Source organism: Macaca nemestrina, chromosome 7 (genome assembly GCF_043159975.1).
Source record: "Macaca nemestrina isolate mMacNem1 chromosome 7, mMacNem.hap1, whole genome shotgun sequence".
In the NCBI taxonomy this organism is placed as follows: Eukaryota; Metazoa; Chordata; class Mammalia; order Primates; family Cercopithecidae; genus Macaca; species Macaca nemestrina.
In genome coordinates this window covers 141,424,100-141,441,920 of record NC_092131.1, presented here as the reverse complement: position 1 = coordinate 141,441,920, position 17,821 = coordinate 141,424,100, and the positions used below count along the sequence as shown (strand labels likewise).

At 41.5% G+C, this 17,821-nt stretch overlaps 1 protein-coding gene and 1 long non-coding RNA gene across 2 annotated transcripts in view; both read right to left on the bottom strand.

The window, feature by feature from the left end:
* The window catches only part of LOC105489276 (RAR related orphan receptor A), a 741,585-nt gene that overhangs the window by 167,530 nt on the left and 556,234 nt on the right, over positions 1–17,821 (bottom strand). The window lies entirely within an intron of this gene.
* Positions 1–17,821, bottom strand: part of LOC105489299 (uncharacterized) — a 32,400-nt gene that overhangs the window by 10,670 nt on the left and 3,909 nt on the right. The window lies entirely within an intron of this gene.

Sequence of the window (17,821 nt, the reverse complement as noted above, 5' to 3'; positions counted from 1 at the left end):
GTATTACAGAGGTAAAAATCAATATTTTCTACCAAACTGGAGAAATTGAGATGATCTATTTTTGAGATATGGGTTCAGAGAAAAATTAATGATAAAGACTGGAATAACTCTAGTTCCCCCAAGTCAACATCTGATTGACCCTTAGAATCAGAATTTAGGAAGAGGCAGGTTTAGGGGATCATGCAGTCCTGCCTCCTCACTTCACAGATAAGGAAACCAGGCCTAGCTGGAATTTCCCCCAGATCACACAGCCAGAAAACAGCAGGCTCAAAAGTAGGGCCTTCTGAGTCCCCAATGCGGCATGCATATGTGTCTGCCTTGTTTCATTGTGTAGAGTTTGGAGGCATACAAAAACAGATAGACACCAATCTTGCCTTCAAGGCATTTACAGTCTAGCGGGGGAGATAACACACGTATATAAAAAAATTACTAGACAAAGTAAACAGCACTATGCTCTACAAGACAGGTATGGATTAAGAAGGAATCTTTTAGTCATCGTCCCCCGAGATTTTGTTTTTCATTTTTTAAAACAATAGTAATCCAACTTGTGAAATAGTGAACTTCCTCCATTTTGCAAGATTCCTCGAAACCAAGTACTTGGAATATAACTTAGTTAAGGATTGCACAACACACACTATTTGAGTATCTGATTTGGAAAACGAAGCCACAGAGCCAGACCACACAATGCACATTGGTTGGAATCTGCTGGGCAGGTATCTCCCCGTCGGTCCAGGCAAGCCAAATCAAATAAGGCACTGAGTTAAAAAGGAAGGCAAAGTAAAGGATAAATCTGTTGACCACCACTCCAGGAGGCCAAGGCCTCTTTCCTCCCCATTAGTGGTGGCTTTTGCTCTAAAATAAAAATACCACACTTAAGCTGTGATAGAGGAAAGCCCTTGGTTTGGGACCCGACTACAAAGTAACAGCAAAAGGGAGAATTATTACTCCTTAGTGACTCTCTTCGTGGTATAATGAGAAGAATAGAAAGACCATTGAAGAGTGGGATTTGGGAGAAATATGGGTCACGTGTCTGCAGCACTAGTTGCTTGCAGAATTGGCCATGTGGGTTGGCACACAGCACCGTGAATATTAGAAACCACAAATCTCCAGGGTTTCTTGAACAAAGTAAAAGGCCTTGTCTTCAGAATGCCAGGTTGCCGGCTGGCTTTTAAAAGAAGCCCCTGGGTGAGCTCTAAAGCTACCTATGCATTTCTGCCTTCTCCGTCTCTTCCTTCTCCGCCTCCTCTCCCTCTCCCTCTCCCCCTCCCTCTCCTCTCATTTTGGATATCGCATCTTGGTGGGTCTAACTGTAGCTCTGCTTCTGCCAATACCCCCCTGCCCCACCCCCTCGGGAAGCAGGCCCTCTCCATGACAACTACCAACACAGAATCCACAGAGCTCTGGACAATGGGACAAACCATATTCCTGTGAACAAAACCAAGGTAAGTAGATTCCTTTGCCCCTGGAGGACTTAAGGAGTTACTCCCCAGTCAGATTATGTTGCATCTGAGGGCCCAGAAAAGGAATGAACTTCCCTGTATAGACAACAGAGCCAGTTCTTGAAAAGCTATGCCAGCACGCAGACCCTTTAGAATCTCCTCCTTGGGAGTCTGAAATGGAAACAAAGTACCTCCCTGTGTTCACTTGTCCAATCGTTGACTTCTCTGCAGAATGATTACCTTGGGTTGTAAGTAAGCTAAGTCTTTTATAAGGCATACTTTAAGAAAAAAAGGAAAAGATGAAATCAGTTTGTAAAATCCTAAGGATTAACTATACCTTGGCCACAGATAAATAGCCACGTTTTCACACTGCACTTCCCTTTATCTCCTCCTGAGATGCTCTCTTGGTTCCTCCTTCACTGCTCTTCACGCTCTGAAATATTTCTTAGACGACACTTCATCCACGGTGACTTCCAGGACAACCAGTGGGGGGTGGGGTTTCCTACATCATCTCTTTTCTTGGCATCTCTATCCAAAGTATTTAGATGATGCATTCGTGTCCTTTCTCTCTCTCTACCCCTGCCTCCTCCAAAAAAAGGAAAAGGGGGGAGTGGCGGGTGGGAGGAGATTACATTACATTTTTTCTTCTTTTTTTGGAGATGGAGTCTCGCTCTGTTGGCCAGGCTGGAGTACAGTGGCGTGATCTCAGCTCACTGCAACCTCCGCCTCCTGGGTTCAAGTGATTCTCCTGCCTCAGCCTCCTGAGTAGATGGGATTACAGATGTGCACCATCATGCCCAGCTAGTTTTCATAGAAATGGGGTTTCACCATGTTGGCCAGGCTGGTCTCGAACTCCTGACCTCAAGTGATCCACCCACCTCGGCCTCCGAAAGTGCTGGGATTACAGGCATGAGCCACCGCGCCTGGCTCATTTTTTCTATTTTATCCTTGGTGCTTTCCATATAATAGGAGGTCAGTGAGATCAAGGGGATTCCTGAATGAATAAATAAAATCTGCATTTCTCAGGAATCTGACGGACAAGAGAATCCAGAGTCTGTGCAATGGGCAGAAGAGAGGACCGAACTTTATGGTTGATTCCCCATAGACCATACCAACAGGGCAAAGCCCTTCTGTACGTATTTCTATTTTCACACGTATCTGCACAACTATGTGTTTAGAAATCAGAGGGTTGCTATTTGTAAAACTCTTGAAAAACCCTCTTTTAAACTGGAAAAATTATTTTATAAATGCCAACCCAATCTGCTTTATCTCAGTGAACTGCTATTAAGTGCAAAGAAGATAACATGTTACAGGTGAGTCTGTGCTTAAAGAGCTTTGACCACAAAGGCTAAACAGGGTCCATTCTCCCATGTGAAGAAAAATGTTTCCATTTCAATTGTGACGTTTGGAATTTCAGCTTAAAGTACAAAAAAGGCACTGTCTCTTTAGTGCCTTTTGGAAAGAAGTGGAATCATCTGGCCAAGTGTTTCCTCCTTTCTACCTAGACTGTCATTTGAGTATATTGACCCCTCCCTGACAGAAAGTCTGTGTAAGCCCGAGGAGGAGGAACATGCCGCATACCTGCTGCAGAGCATTAACAAGAACAGAATGAAAAAGGATCACTTCTGGGACTCATCACACAACTTGGAAATGGTGTTCAATAAAAGAAAAGATAATTTGGAGCCATACTACCTGGAACGAACATCTGACACGCAGCCACTGGTCTGGATTTAGAAAACCGCTTGCATCCCCAGAGGGTAGATTGTTAATGAGTGTTTTAAAGGGCAAGATTGAGGAAGCGCGATAGAGTTGAAAAGGTACTGGTTTTGAAGGGTCCTAGTCTTGCTTCCACTTCTGTAAGCAAGTCGAACCGACTTTGAACAAGACACCTTACACTGCCCTGAGAAAATGTCCTCATCTCTAACACGGGAGGTGAAGTTAACCCTCTAGACCATCCAACACTCAGATCTAGGCCTTAATGACTATGAAAACAGGGGAAAAATTTTAAAATAAGAGCAGGTAATGCTCGCACCTTTTCACTACCCGAAAGGAAGGTCAGACAACCTTATTATAAAAGGCAACTTTTCTTACTCGTATGCTAACAATCAATGCATAATTTACATAGCAATGCATACACTTTATATTGTTCGAGAGATCATTATTGACTGCCTGAATTTGATATGCTCATCCTTGTCGCGTCCTTCTCACTAAATACTAATTACCCAAAGTGATCAAACCCCAGATGTAAAAAAAAATCATCTTATAAATCACAGACAAGGAGGTAAAAAAAGAACTCAGTCAAACATTTTTGAGTTCATACAAAAATGGAATAGCATAATCTACCAGTATGTTCCCATCCCCCAGCTAAAACAATATTTTATCACTCTGACTTTATCTATTCCCAGTCCTCCCCAACGTACTTATTTTCTGGAGCACTTTAAAGTAAATCTTCGATATCTTGTCATTTCATCCATAACTACTTCAGTCAGTGAAGCAGGATTTTTAGAAAACTACTACCATGACAGCATTACACCTGACAATATTAAAAAATTATTTACTATCATCTAAAGAACCAATCAATATTCAAATTTCATCAATCATCTAAAGTTTTTTCTTCCTTCAGTTTTTGACTTGAATCAGGGTCTAAACAAGCTAAGAGGTGAAACTGATCTCACCCAATTTACAATCCTTTGTCTTTTAAATATTTAGTTTAGATGCTAACATTACTTAGACACAACGTATCTGAAACACAGATAATATGAAGGTCAGCTTCATCACAACGTTATTTGAAATGTCTTATTCTATGAATCAGATATAAATGTAGTTAAAGGCTCAGAACTGGAAGAATCTCAAGTAATTCTCAGTTTTCCCAAATGCATAAATGATTTAGGCAACCTTAATGGAATGCTTTAAAGATATTTTGCTAAATCTTACACCATTCCTAGGAAGAATACCTCTGACAGACTCTCGCAGCTTTTATTTTGCCCATATAAAAAAGCTGGATTTCTTAGACCGTGGAGCAGCCTAATAGCATAGGTAGCATTTTCAATTGTAGCTTCACCGGCACCTTAAGAAGAAATCTACCTGGACATGGCGGCAACGAGGCCATCTTTGAAAACAGCTGAGAGCCTCAAACTGTCAACTCTGACTTTTGGGAAGAAGGGAGGTGAACAGTTTCTCCATTCAGCCTCCCTGAGGCCTCTCTGGTAACACACAGGCACTGCCGTGACTCATAACCAGAAATACTGTTTTATAACACCAGTCTGTGTTTTGTAACACGCACTGAAAGAAAAAAAAAAAAAAAAAACTGTTTAGAAACCAAAACCAAGCCCTGCATCTGAGCATTGGTATGAAGATCTCAAGAGGTCAGAGTGGCTATTTAATCCAGATAAAGTAGGCAAGGCCTTATCCCTTTCCTTGGCAAGAAAGTGGAGGCTTCCTGCCTGCTGCACATGCCCACAGGAGGAGCAACCATGAATTTAATTTTCTTAAAACAGAAGCATTTTCAGACTTGTGTTTTCCTGGACAGCTGCCTAGTGGCTGTAATCCATAATAAGGGCGTGTAATTGACAGTAATGTGAATCACTCACTGAAATTCTGGCAAAAAAAAAAAAAAAAAAAAATAGAGGTTTTTTTTTTTTTTCAGGAAAAAATTAAAGAGCAGATTCATCCTGTCCATTGAAAATAGCAATTACTTTACATTTCAGCTCATTAGCTACCTTTATATAAAAAAATCACTGTAATTTGTACTAACTATCAGCAAGTGTTGTAAAGAAGTGGTACAGTTGCACAAGGCATGCAATTGGATGGGTTGGGCCAGACACAATCTGTAAAATGGCAAATTTAGATGAGTTACTTGATAGAGCATACATGGGAGTCCTGGCCCAAGAATGAGTTAGAGGACACTGTCCTACCAGTGATTTTGCCACTTGAAAAGCTGCTATCTGCTTGGGACCTTGTAATTATTATGGTAATACCCAGGGCAGACTGATCAAGCTGCCATTGATGTCTATGGGCAGTTTCAGAATTCCTTTCACTCAGACACAGGGATCTCCAAAAGAATGGTTGGGGATTTTCCCAGGTAGAAGCTGTTGGAACCATGGAAACTTTGAGACCAGGTGGAGGGTTTCTCCCATCTATTAATTCTCTTTGAATAAGGGAAAGAACAATCGGAATTAACTTCACTATCAACCTGAAAGGGCCCCCTCTTTTCCAAGGCAGAGGCACGAGAACGAAACACTGGAAAGCTATGGATGATTTAATTCCATTTAGATAAACCCTGACTCCATCTGAACCCAAGAGGTTCAGATATTTGTCTGAAACTTCAGCACCTGTGAAACTAGAAGCCCTTGTCCAGAACTACCTGGTATCTCAAGCTTCTGGTCCCAGAGGGAACAGGGGTATTTTGAACTGTGAAAATCCCATGAATGCATGAAAAAAACCTTGGGACTTTAGAATGCTGAGGTCTGTGTTGGGGAGATGTATACTGGACCAAACAGTGGAAACACTTAACCTCTTTCCCTCAGTCGACCACACTTTATGAAGATGGTTTGGATTTATTTTCTCCTATTGGGATCTCCCATTCTTAGAAGTAAAATGGAAGTCAAATTTCACTAAATCAGAGGTCATGTTGGGATTTTGACGAATGAAACTAAAATTCATTTTGTGCTTTATCATTAATTATTTCTGAGAAGCTTTTTCTCATATGGCAACAGTTGGGGGATGGTATTATTAGCTTAAGATGGTTCCCATCTTTGACAGCCACCACTAATCTCCTACTTAATTCTGTCTTAATTTGCAAGTAGTTGCTAACAGGCAAAATGAAGGTGGAGTCTCATAAACCACTAAAAAGAGAGGCTTGCTATGCATAGAAATAGGCCCTGCAAAAATATTTCAGATACTGTATCTCAATTATTAGACAGTAGCAAACTGTCAAAATCTGAAAAGTAACATGGAATATGTATAACTAGTTCTTTGCAGGCATTCTTTTTGTTCCTATGTGAATACATTTTATGTGAGCCCAAACGGTTGGAAATGTGTTATTCATTTTTATAATTGAGAAAAATGTGTTAACGCTCTGGAATGTCCATGTGTGGAAAAATGAAACATTATATGGAATTGCACACACATATGATTTATAATGCATGCTTCCAGGACCAGAAATCCTAACGAAGAACCTTATTCAACAGAAAAAAAAAATTTTTTTTTCTTCAGTATTTGCAATTCTGGTATACTGTAATGCTGAGGCCAAGCATATATTTTATTAGTTTAAATCCTAGCTAAGCAATAAAATATGTGTCATTTTAAATAAAAGAAAACATGTTTTTCACAAAAGCTAAATTTCTTGTCCATTTTTGTCCCCTTGTAGTGGATGCTGCGGTATGTTGCACAGGTCCCTCCCTTTAGGATGGAGGCCCTCATTCTCCCTGAGGCCCCAAGTGTTGACTGCCAGTGACTCATAGCTGAATTTCTTCCTGAGATTTGTCCTTAGGTAAAGTGGAGCTGCCTTGCCCAATGTTATGCCCTGTCTTAGGTGCAGCTGGCACCCAATGGCTGCTTGATGCAGATTAAAAGATGCAGCCCCCTTGCTTCAATTGGGTACATCACCGAAGGGCCACCCCCACTCTGATCTCCCTGTGGCATCTGCTGAAGCCTATACTGCAACTGCATGGCAGCTCAAGTTTTCCTTCTGCCCAGTCCAGCTTCCCTCACTCCCTATAGGCATTGTCCCTATAAGCCCAGCCCCATAAGCTTTCTGCATGCCAATTTCAGAATCTCAGCATCTATTCTCTGGGGAATTCAATCTAAGATACCTTCATTTATTTAAGGATACTTTAGTGGAGTGATTAGCTGGGCATGAAGAATTTTAGATCAGAATATGGTAGAACTTCACTTTCTTCAATGTGAGGTAGACCCAACTTAGCCTTTATGCCAAGAGGGTTGGTTCCAAAAGTTTTTAAAAAACTCTTAGCATTGCAAGGTGAGCTCAACTAATGGCAATGGAACAATATGATAATTTTTTTTTGTTTTGATATGGAGTTTCACTCTTGTTGCCCAGGCTGGAGTGCAATGACGTGATCTTGGCTCACTGCAACCTCCGCCTCCCAGGTTTGAGTGATTCTCTTGTCTCAGCCTCCCAAGTAGCTGGGATCACAGGCATACACCACCACAGCTGGCTAATTTTGTGTTTTTAGTTAAGATGCGGTTTCACCATGTTGGCCAGGCTGATCTTGACCTCCTGACCTCAGGTGATCCACCCAGTTCAGCCTCCCAAAGTGCTGGGATTACAGACATGAGCCACCGCACCTGGCCACAATATGAGAAATTATATGATGAGGATTTGCTATTGAAAATAATAGAAGAATCGTGTACAGTATGTAGATGATTGGTCATACACAGAATGTGAGAAGTTGGCTCTTCTACGTTTCAGGGGCATAATTAACCCAACTCTCCAGAATTCTTGTAAGTAAGACTCTGGGATAGCACGAGGAAGAACACACTGACCACTAAAGAGTAGGTAAAGCATTAGGAAAATCTGTGAGAATGAGACCCATATTGGTCATTTTGTTCATTAGAAATCTAACCTAAGAGAAACGCACCAACAGAATCTCAGGTGAAGCAATTTAGGGCAATAAAAACATATTCTCCTAAATGATACTGTCCCTGAGTGGCTCAACTAGTGAAAATGAGAACATCTTCCTGTCTCTCAAATCACCCCAATTATACACAGGATTAGGTAACTTCCACAAATCAGGCCATGGAAAGTTCTTTGATTTAGAGATATCAGGCAGGACTCTTTTTTGAGGGGTGTGGGAGCAGGAGGAGACGAGGATGGTGGTGAGGATGTGTGCGTGATAGTAACAGTTTTTCCTTTTCCAACATCAAAAACCATAGGCCTTCTAGGACAGCTTCTACTTTGATTGCACTTGGCTGTGTGAAAGAGCAGCACAAAATGAAGATAGCTCCTCTCACTGTGCTATTAAAGACTCCCATCTGAGAAAGAAAATGGGTGAAGGAGGCTATAAGAGATGGCCTTTCTATCAAAAAATCAACTTCAGAAGCCTAAAAGATCTTCCTTCATCCTGTTCTCATTTAGCTTGCTAATAGATGCCTCATGAGAAAAGAATTATTGTGAAGCTGAGAAAGCAGGATTTAAATTTCCTAAGAAGAGATGGACTTTACGTTACAGGCAAGGGACATTTTTTTCTCTTCTTACAATAATTCCAAAGTGCTTTTTGACCTTGGAAGAAGAAAATCAGTGTTAAGATGGAATTGGTTAGGTCATCGCCTAAGGAGGCATAAAAGGCCACCAGGAAATAAATTAAAATTAAAATAGATTCTTTTATTGGGTCACATCTCATCCTCTCATTTATGAGCAAGGCTTCCACTCAAGCAATTGATACTGCAGGGGATAATTTTGCTCCTCTTGTTTAGACTCAAGAAAAAGTTACAAACAAAAGTAGGGGGGAAGCTGCATAGGAAGCTTAAAGGACATTTTTAACAGAATTCCAAGGAGAAGAGCACGGAAACCGTGGTTGTGTGCAGCCACTCATGAGGTGGACAGTAGTTTTGAAATTGTTGGTTTCTGCTCAATTAAGGAAACGTACTTACATTCTAGACCAGACAAACATAGCAAGTCACATGTTCTGACCTTGAACAAATAAATGTCATTTCTTTCCAGAATTTACCTTAAAATTCAATAAGTAATCTGGGATTATCAGAACATCTACTTTAGAAACTGTTAAACATTTTAGGATTACTTTTTCTTCTCTAGACTGGACAAATACAGGATATTTCCCTTGACAGGATATACCCTTCATTCTTGGAAAGGTCAGCCAATTCTCTTTTCTAGTAGGTAGTTTCCTATTTTGCATAAATGTACATGCCAGTGGTAACTGAAAATGTCCCTTTACCTTTTACTCTATACATCTGATCATCTGACTTACATGGATAATGCAAACAAATGGTGTGCAAGAGGTCACTCAGAAAATTAATACATTCTTCATATTTAGAGAGATAGGCAAATATTTTTAAACCTCTGGATAAGATTCTGACTTAAACTTTACAAACTGAAGAAAGAAACTTTAAAAGTATCAGCCCTAAAATTCAGCCCTAAAACTGAGACTCAAAATGCATATAGTAAATTGTCAGATGTCAAGAAGCCCTTTGAATTATAGTATCAGTTTCCAAACTATTATAACACAAATCTCACAATATAATTTCAAGTAATAAATACCTCTTCTTTCTTTCTTTTTTTTGAAACTGAGTCTCGCTGTGCAGTGGTGTGATCTCAGTTCACTGCAACCTCCACCTCCTGGGTTCAAGCAATTCTCGTGCCTCAGCCTCCCTAGTAGCTGAGATTACAGGCGCCTGCCACCATGCCCGGCTAATTTTTGTATTTTTAGTAAAGACGGGGTTTCGCCATGTTGGCCAGGCTGGTCTCGAACTCCTGACCTCTGGTGATCTGTCTGCCTTGGCCTCCTCAAGTGCTAGGATTACAGGCATGAGCCACTACACCCAGCCTATTCTTTCTTATAGCTGTTAACAATGAAAAGATCATTATTTTTGGCCAAACTAAAATGAGCAACAGGAGAGTCTGGTCATAAAATTGTATATGTATACACACACATACAGACACACTTATTTAAAATCTACAGATATTAATTGAACACATAGTAGATACTGATCATTCTGTTAAGCCCAAGGGATATAAAGATAATTTTTTTTTTTTTAAACAGTGTCTTGCTCTGTAGTCTAGTCTAGAGTACAGTGGTACACTCTGTGCTAACTGTAACCTTGACTTCCTTGGCTTAAACAATCCTCCCACCTCAGTCTCTCAAGTAGCTGGAACTACAGATGTGTGCCAGCATGCATGGCTACTTAAATTTTTTTTTTTTTTGTAGATACCTGGTCTCCCTATGTTTTCCAGGCTGTTCTTGAACTCCTGGGCTCAGCAATCCTCCCTCCTCAGCCTCCCAAAGTGCTGGGACTACAGGCATGAGCCACCACACTCAGCCAAAAAAATTAAAGAATATCTAGTAGGAAAAAGCTACATAAACAGCAACTCTTCTACAATACATTTTTATACTGTCGCCTTAATAATGTACGTGGGGGCAGAGGAGCTGCAGCAATTAACAAGGTGGAATTGGAGAAGGCTTTGCATGGCAGATACTGCTTGTGTTGGCCTTTGATGGAACAGGAAGACTTTCTAGGTGCAGAAGATGATGAAGGACATTCCAGGACAAACAAGATACTACAGACACAAAGGCCCCGAGGTATACGCCCATGCATGGAGCCTCCTGGGAACAGATCATCAAGGATGGCAAACACTGCCTGCATGGGAGAAGTCATGAAAAGAGCAGTGGAAAGGTTAAGACCAGATTGTAAAAGGCCTTAAATGCCATACTTAGAATTCAGACTCCTCAGGTGACAGAGGAGGTTGAATGAGAAGATTCCACGTTGTTCCTGAGGGAGAATCAGAAGATTCTAGAGAAGTCCACAGTGGAATTCTAGAGAAGGCCACAGTTTTTCTTTTTCCTTACTTCTCTTTTTTATTGTGCAGGAATTACTGAATGTAAGGCTGGTGTTTTCTAATATACCTCATCTCAGAGATTAGAATTTAGCCAAGACAGTTTCTTTTTATCACAATCTTAGCACACAGTGAGTCTTGGTACCACTAGACAAGACTGTGCTCTCTTCCCTAAAAGATTCACAATGGTCCCTCTTACTGTTGGTGTTCTGTTGTATTCACACTGCAAAGCAAAAGGAGTGCCAAATCAGGCCGGGCGCGGTGGCTCAAGCCTGTAATCCCAGCACTTTGGGAGGCCGAGGCGGGTGGATCACGAGGTCAGGAGATCGAGACCATCCTGGCTAACATGGTGAAACCCCGTCTCTACTAAAAATACAAAAAACTAGCCGGGCGTGGCGGTGGGCGCCTGTAGTCCCAGCTACTCGGAGGCTGAGGCAGGAGAATGGCGTGAACCTGGGAGGCGGAGCTTGCAGTGAGCCGAGATCGCGCCACTGCACTCCAGCCCGGGCGACAGAGCGAGACTCCGTCTCAAAAAAAAAAAAAAAAAAAAAAAAAAAGGAGTGCCAAATCACACCTTGAGTTCTCTGCTTTGCAGATTTACTGCCTGACAAGCCTTAAAGTTAGAAAAGTATTTCAAGCCGAATCTTTCACTAACAACTTCATATGGTTTGTTGTTTCCTGTGTTGCTTGTTGAGAATGTCTGGCCACTGAGAAATGAAATCGGAGGCGGATATTTCTGACAGCCAGCCTCCCTGCCACGGGCTTTGTCATTCTTTATGTTAAATACATCACCACACCTAAGCCCTTGCAAGCCAAGAGGTTAAGGTTATGGTGTGGACAACAAAAAGCTGATTTTTCTCCTAACTGCCTACATTTATTAGAAGTTTTTGAATTTATACAGGCATGGGTAGCAGAGAGTATAGTTCTTTTTTTCTTTCTTTTTGTTTTTGAGACAGGGTCTCACTCTGTCACCCAGGCTGGAGTGCAGTGGTGTGACCACAGCTCGCAGCAGCTTTAAACTCCTGGGCTCAAGCAATCTTTCCACCTCAGCCTCCTGAGTAGCTGGGACTATAGGCATGCACCCCCACACCCAGGTAATTTTCTTTTTCTTCTTTGGCACAGATGGGGTTTTGCCATGTGCCCAGGCTGGTTTTAAACTCTGTGGCTCAAGTACGCTACCTGCCTCAGCCTCCCAAAGTGCTGGGTTTACAGGTGTGAGCCACTGCACCCAGTCCAAAGAGTATGATTCTATTTTTTTTTTTTTTTTAATTTAATTCCTCTTCATGACAGTCTCTTGTGGCAGGAAAGTGGTTAGTTTACAGATAGAAGAAATCTAGGACCAAAGAGATAAAATAATTGGAAATCATTGTTTTGATAGAGTCAGGGGCAGAGTTCGCGACGGCATTCCTTGGCTGTTGTTCTCAGGAGGAAGCCCGACAGCCTCGTTCTGCTGCAGACTTAACTCCTCACTCCACGTAGATCAGTTCGATTCCTGAGCCAGAATGACAAGCTGAACTACCAATAATGCCTTGCACAATGTTTCAAGCGACATAATCAGCCGGAGAGGGACTTGTGTCAGTTAGACTTTGTCTCCTTAAAAATCAAGAGCAAGAGTGGTAAGAGAGAAGTTTTTAACAAGGAGGAAAACCCTAGACAGTTGTCTCTAAGATTCTTCACCACAGCTTCAAGGACAACCAGGAAAAGAGCTGCTATTTGAGGCAACTTCATTATAAAATCATTTTTAATAAGCAATCTTAACAAAGAGAGGGAATACTCTTGTGGAGAAACCCTCCAGGGACCCAGAGGCTGCCCAGTTAAGTTATTAGGAAGTTTCACACAAGGGACCAAACAGCTATTTCATTGGCCTCGGGGGACAGAGTTTAGTTTTCACCTGTTCTCTAGAGGCACTGGTGTCATCCTGTCTACTAACAGCAGAGACTGGTAACAATCAATTATCCCGACACCCCAACTTGGTGAGGGAAAGTGAATTTTCAGTTTTGTCGACACAAAAAGACGTGGTGTAAGAGAAAGAGAGATAAATTAACTCAATATGGTTCATTATACTGGAGACTAAGAACACGCAGCCAATGAAAATGCCTCATCTGGACCTTGGTATTCTTCAAATAAAACGACAGAAACGTATTCTAAGGAAATTAAGAGGTATCCACAATGAGAAAAGGATGCTTAGTTGTCCTCTTACCGTAATTGTCCAGCTACATGAGGGAAATAATTCTTTGTGCTGATGAAAAAGTAATAATCACTGCAGTTGACTTTGCTTACCTAAGGAGTGAGCAAGGTTTGGAATTTGGGGTTTAAATTTTTATAAAGCTATTTGTAGCTGAGTTTAAAAGGGTTGGAAAGACAGAGGCTCCCAGGGTAGCAGAGTAGCCTGCAGCCAATTAGCAGCTCCAATGAAAGAAAGCAAGGAGAACCATTAGCCACAGAATTCAAAGTGCTTATGTATTTTTCAAGTTTCACTGTGCATTCCATGCCTCTGATTTTAATGAAATGGCAAGAACGGGTCTTACAATTAGACCTTAACACCGTGGAGTTAGAGAAAAAGTGAACATCCTTTTTCTTTAATAATCAGAAGAGCCTTCTCTTTTCCGACCAGATCTCTCCTCCTCAATAAGCAATTTTTTTTTTTTTAGTGTAGTTGGTCACAGGAGCACCCACAGAAGAAGTTCTATCTAAGGATAAAAATGTCACCTGGGTTCAGAGAAGGGACTGAAGCAGGGAACATCTGATTCATATAACCCTAACTAAATGACTATGGCAGAAAAACATTGTTTATAGGTCACTGCTTTTTTTCACACACATTCTGTGGCTCCACATTGGTTATGAGAGAAAGCCAAAACCCGTTCTCTGTTCTTAATGGTCTCCCTTTTCCTTGCTAATACTCTACTCCAGTCAGACAGATCTACACAATCATCCCTGATCACACCTAATTCTTGCTACCCTTCCAGAGCAAGCTCAGCTCACCACACATGTTCCCAACTCATACAGCATTTAAACACATATTCTATTAGGTTGATGCAAAAGTAATTGTGGTTTTTGCCATTGAAATGGCAAAATTTCATGGCCCTGCATTTTTCTGCAATTCTTTCGTTACTGAAAGTTCCTCAAATGTGTGTGTCCTTTCTCCTAGATACAGAATAAACTATTAGACAGGGAGGAATACAAGTTAGATTACCTATACTGCAATGTGCCTTACACAATGTTAGGCATAGAGCAAGGGTTAAAAAATATTAAGCTAAGAAGATCTGCCTGGCTCCCCGCCCTATCCTTCTGTAGGTATGGACTGCAGTCTGCTTTCCAGTCTCTGTTCCTCAGACCCCGATATTGCAGGTCTGCACTGCCCACCATAGAATCTCCTTCCCCTTTCCTCTAAGAAGAAAATGTTAAATAGAATATTTATGGATTAAGGCCTTTCCACTGAATCCAAACCTTAATCTAGTATATCCTACCAATTTTATTTTATTTTATTTTTATTTTTTTTTTGCTCCTCAATATGCCTTCTTTTTTTTTTTTAATTTTTTTGAGATGGAGTCCCACTACATTGCCCAGGCTGGAGTGCAGTGGTGTGATCTCAGCTCACTGCAACTTCGGCATCCCAGGCTCAAGCGATTCTGCTGCCTCAGCCTTCCTAGTAGCTGGATTACAGGTGCACACTAACACACCCAGCTAATTTTTGTATTTTTAGTAAAAATGGGGTTTCACCATGTTGGCCAGGCTGGTCTCAAACCCTTGACCTTCAGTGATCTGCCCGTCTCAGCCTCCCAAAATGCTGGGATAACAGGCGTGAGCCACCATGCCTGGCCACTCCTCCATATGACTTCCAATCAGTATCCTTGGCTATTAACTATTTAAGACATTAGGAGTTGGAGTTGATGCCTAGGTGATATACAAAATCAAGTAGGGAAAGAGCTCTCACTCCTACATAGGAAAACATGTTTTCCCTGAAGTGGAAGTGGATTGGGTGGAGAACAATCCATTGTGAGGGATTCTGGCAGTCAAAGGAAAACATTTAATTGCATAGCTTGGAAATAAAAATCTTTGTCATTATAATGTATAGATGTGGTCGTCAATTATAATCCAAAGGGCCATGTGACTACAAATACACTAACTGCCTGGCCAAAGAATTGATCAAGAAATCAGTGTACCGGGCGCGGTGGCTCAAGCCTGTAATCCCAGCACTTTGGGAGGCCGAGACGGGTGGATCACGAGGTCAGGAGATCGAGACCATCCTGGCTAACACGGTGAAACCCCGTCTCTACTAAGAAATACAAAAAACTAGCCGGGCGAGGTGGCGGGCGCCTCAGCTACTCGGGAGGCTGAGGCCGGAGAATGGCGTGAACCCGGGAGGCGGAGCTTGCAGTGAGCTGAGATCCGGCCACTGCACTCCAGCCTGGGCTACAGAGCGAGACTCCGTCTCAAAAAAAAAAAAAAAAAAAAAAAAAAAGAGATCAGTGTAAAAAATTTAGTGTAACTGATGAAAGTTAATGTAGAGTGATCACTTTCTTCTCGTCTTAAACACATTGGCATCTCTGTTTCTTCTACATTTTTATTCCTTTGCAGACAGATCGCAATAAAGAGAGAAGCTGACATAAGTGTAAATCCAGTCCTAAGTTCAGATATGCTTAAACATCCTCAAAATCTAGATGTTAATTTTCTTACATATCCCTTTGATATAGATACATATCTGTTTCCTGAACATTCTGTTAGCTTCCAGGGTTTTTTTGGCTTTGGATAGGTTTCAAAGAAACCAGTGTGTCCTGAATCATAGTACTGCTTTGTGGAAATGAAAGTTATAAATGAATTACTAAGTTGGTCTAACAAAAAAGTATAGATTTATTATAAATGTCATTAACGTCCGTTAAAAGTTTTGTTTCAGAGGAAGACGGGTTTGTGCTATAAGAAATATATATTATTACTAGTGTGGGGTACATAGCTATCCTAGAAGCAGAAGTAACCACTTTGAACAATTGTTTTATTATGGAATCAGTTGTGTTGTACGACATTAAGTAGACAGCAGTTCTTTGATGAAGTAAGTTAAATTGTTAAAAAGATGAGTAATGGTCATTTAAAGTAAGAAGGTTGGCCAGGCACAGTGGATCACGCCTGTAATCCTAGCACTTCCGGAGGCTGAGGCAGGAGGATCTCTTGAGCTGAAGAGTTCAGAGACCAGCCTGGGCAACATGGCAATACTCTGTCTCTCTCTCTCTTTTTTTTTTTGACAGGCTCTCACTCCATCGCCCAGGCTGGAGTGCAGTGGCACGATCTCGGCTCACTGCAACCTCTGCCTCCCGGGTTCATGTGATTCTCATGCCTCAGCCTCCCAAGTAGCTGAGATTACAGGCGTGTGCCACCACACCTGACTAATTTATGTATTTTTAGTAGAGATGGGGTTTCACCATGTTGCCCAGGCTGGTCTCAAATTCCTGACCTCAGGTGATCTGCCTGCCTCGGCCTCCCAAAGTGCTGGGATTACAGGGGTGAGCGACCATGCCCAGCCAGCAAGACCCTGTCTCTACAAAAAACTAAAAATAAAAAACAAATTAGCTGAGCAAGGTGGTGCATGCCTGTGGTCCCAGCTACTTGGGGAGCTGAGGCAGGAGGATCTCCTGAGACCGAGAGGTTGAGGCTGCAGTGAGCCATGCGCACGCCACTACACTCCAGCTTGGGCAACAGAGCGAGTCCCTTTCTAAAAAAAATAATAAAGTAAGGAGGCTGTATAGTTTCCAGTAGACTACTTTGTTTAAATACTTTTTTTCACATAGTGGGAATAACATTCCCCTTTCTTATAATCAGTTTGTTCTTCAAGCTTAGATGCCTACAGAGGTAGCATAGTTGTAAGGTCAAAGGAAACCTGGGTCAATTGTAAGAAAGACTGTGTTGCACTTGGCTTTCTTCCTATACTTTAGAGTGGAAGAACCACTCTGAAAAATGAAGTTCTTCATTTTAAAAGCATGTAAACTGGGGATTGCCTTTACATCCTGGCTCCACCACATGCTAGCTAGTTGTAGGATCCTGGGCCTCGGTTTTCATGTGTAAAGTGCAGATAGTAGCAACACCTACCTCACAGAGTTGCAGTAAAGATAAATGAACACTTAGAAAGTGCTTAGAGAAGTGCCTAGCACTGAGTGCCCCACAAGTATTAATGTGAATACTGGAGATAACAGTGTGGCTCTTACATGTGCACAAGGAGGCAATCTACTCTGTTTTGACTCCAGGCTCTGCCCAGCTGGGTGAGTTAACAAGGTTTTTCACTTCTCTAAGCTAAGTTACTTGTCTCTCATGTACATTTTCTTATTTAAAATGCGGGTTCAAGCAGTACAAAGCTCATGAAGCTGATGAGCAGATTAAAAGAGACAATGCACATAAAGCATTAAACACAATGCTTGGAATATTCAAATTGCTTGGTAGGTGGGGTTCCTGCTATTCCTACTGCTGCTACTACAAGTAATGGTACTGCTGCTATGACTCCCGCCATTATTATTGTCAATATTAAACTAAGCATAATGTAAACTTATGTCATAGACATCTAGCGCTTCTTTAAAGATCAATCCAATCATGTGTAACTAAGCATTTATCAAGTATGTAATAAGCCTATCAAGTCCACATCAATCCCTGGTAGGCTAGGCATTTTTGTTTTCCCCCTGGTAGTGATTATGGGTTTTAAACAGCCAATCACCATCTCAACACACCCTTTGGAACCTATGTCATGAAGTGGAACACAAATACTTTTTGTCCAAATTCAGTTCACAAACCTCAAATCTACTAACTGGGCAAACTCGAATCAACTGGATGTTGGGATGGAAACGCTCAGCTAAGTATTCAGTTTTTCTATGGA